The following is a 2,704-nucleotide window of genomic DNA, read 5'->3' on the forward strand; positions in this document are numbered from 1 at the left end:
GCGCGGATCGTGGGGTCCGTGAATAGAATCGACGAGAGAAGCGCGTGCGTCGGAGGCAAGGTCGAGACGAGGTAATCGTAGTGGTACACAAGGGTCGCGAGCAGCATGAGCAATACCATTCATGGTCGAGGAGTTGGCGAGGCCGGGAAAGACACAGGCAACTTGCGCTGCAATCATTGGGTTGTACTTGTCGTGAGGAAGCGCAACGGCAAAGTTGGCGCTGTTGATGAGTAGCCTAGACACGGCGCGTCCTACGAACTGGTCGCCAGCTTGCTCGTACTTGAATTAGCGCTCCATGACGTGGCCGAACGACCAGCCGCAACGCAAGCACACCGACACGACGGATGGCCCACCCGTGGACCCCGAGCGCTGTTGGCGGCATGCTCGTTTGGCTCATTGTACGCTCATTGGCAGAAACGCCGCCCTTTTCCTTCGTTTCTTCGGCCTGTGATTGGCCAAGAATTTTAGCGGACAAGCAGCCGCTGAATTCTCTTCACGCGTCGCTTATGCTCCATTCAAAATAATCAATACAAATATTGAGTCATTATATTCCTGAAGAGGAAAAATAAAAATCCATGAAAGAGAATTTGACGGCTCCCAGTCCGCTAAAATGTCCAGGCCACTGTGCAGCCCAGAGTGCTGTCCGTTAAAAGCATACTATTGTCATTATATTTGGCACCGTTTATTTTATTAGCTTATCCGGATCCGGTTCTCGAGCAGAAGCGAAAAGCAGTTTCACATGGCTACTTCGCTCAGGGGGAAAAAGGGCGCGGGGCCTGCATTACCGCTGCACCTCGGGTGAGGCGTGGCGGGTTGCTTAGCGGAGATCGAAAACTAGAACGCTAGGCTCTTCCGACCTGTCGTTGGTTTCGCTGAGCCGCCTTCTCTTGAAAAGACCGTTTCGACTCCTTGCAGGCGCGAAACACCCAAGATATCTGACTCCCTATTGTATCATGCAGAAGACGACAACCAGAGATGACACAACGTGTCTGTTAGGATTCTGATCCTATCGCGCTTAGGCTACGTCTGGATAGTGTGCAACGATCGTAGTTGCACCACGGGATTATCCAGTCTACACAGGGGGGGCCGCTTGAGCCGAGCGGTATGATTCTTGCTTCCACCTCCAGAGGTCGCCGGTTCGATTCCCGACGCGCCGATTTTTCTATCCGGACTCCCCCCATCCGGACACGAATGTCACTGAAGACGGTCACCATAATAAGGCAACGCTCGGCATGTGCAACAAAGAACACAAGGAAGAAGCGCGATGAAACGGCTCAATTAGTAGGGTTATACGTCAAATGCACCCGTCTGAAGTACCAGTCTACACAATGAACCCAATACACTTCACATTTTGCTCCTGAAGTCACAAGTCTCTGCCTTGCGCGCCTGTACGGACTCTCGCAGTTCCAACAGTGTCATCTCGCTGCACCAATGTGACATTGTTGCAGCCCACCAACTAACAATACGTTAGCCTCATCGAACAGGTGGCGTACACGGCATGTCTTAAAACGCAATTATACCGATTTTGACAACGTAACTTGTACTATTAAGAGTATGACATTGGAGAAATACGTCACCGAGCGTCGAAAAGAGTTCATTGTAACGGTGGTGCTACACCGTATACCCAGAACGATATGCCGACTTACAGAGCGCACTCGAACCACTTGACAGGCTTGCGGTCGGCGCCCCACCAGCCATCGCCGTTGCGAAACGACGTATCAAAGTGGTTGATACTCGCCTTGTAGTTGCCGCCGACCTCGGCGTTCGTCGAAAACTCGGTGAAGCCGACGCTGCAACTGTCAAAGGCAACAACGCCGTCGTGGATCGTGTCTTCCGAAAATGCCAACGAGCCAATGACAGCGAGCAGTGCACCGCCCAACGATGCCAAGCCCGACGATTTGGTGCCGCACATGAGCTTGTTGGCGCGCTTCCGGACCGTCTGTGCATCCTTGAACGCCTTCTTCAAGCTCGCGTCGACCGTGTCTTCGGCCTTCATCTGAAGATACGCCTCGGTAGCTGGGCAGTAGCCAAAGAGAGCTCCATCCATGCCGCAGGCTGAACACTGCCGCTCGAGCACATTGGCAGCTTTACTGCCCTGCATCGGACCCGCGATCGAGACCCACGTGACACCGTCCCCGAGCTTGCACACATCATTGGCGACCGCACCGGCGGCGACAAGGTTGCCCATCGAGTATGTCACCAGGATCATGTTGTCGATTGTTTTGTCAGTCGAGTTGCCGATGCTCAGCGCCGTGTTGCAAAACTCGGTCTGCACTTCCGGACGTGTCCAGGCGCGCTTGACCGACTCGTAGTGCGCAAACGCGACGCTCGAACAGCACGGCGCGCTGTTCTGGATATCACCCCAGTCGCTGAACGTCGGCGTCGGTGCCGACGAGTCCTTGTTGCCGACGCCGTGCACAAACAAGCACGGCTTCTTCTTACCCTTGCATGCGCACGTTGCCTCGCCGACATTGGCGCCGGTCACAACAGCAGCCGCTTCCAGAGCGTGAACGCGCAGTGCTGGCACCGGTGCCGTCGTCGTGACCATCGGACACGACAGCGCCGACTGCCCCGGGACGCGAGGAATCGTAAAATCCGGCAGCATCGTCGGGTCGGCAAGGTACTCGATCGTCATGTCGATGTCGGCGCCAACAGCTTTCGTGAGCTGGTTGGTGTTGGAGTTGCAAAAGACAAAACTTCTCGC

General features: G+C 54.9%; 1 pseudogene across 1 annotated transcript; it reads left to right on the forward strand.

Moving 5' to 3' along the window:
- The first annotated feature begins 1,084 nt into the window (after positions 1-1,084).
- Positions 1,085-1,156, forward strand: SPRG_30220 (annotated as a pseudogene). Its single transcript has one exon. The product of its transcript is annotated as a tRNA-OTHER (tRNA).
- The last annotated feature ends 1,548 nt before the right edge of the window (positions 1,157-2,704 follow it).

This window comes from Saprolegnia parasitica (genome assembly GCF_000151545.1).
Source record: "Saprolegnia parasitica CBS 223.65 unplaced genomic scaffold supercont2.600, whole genome shotgun sequence".
NCBI lineage: Eukaryota > Oomycota > Saprolegniomycetes > Saprolegniales > Saprolegniaceae > Saprolegnia > Saprolegnia parasitica.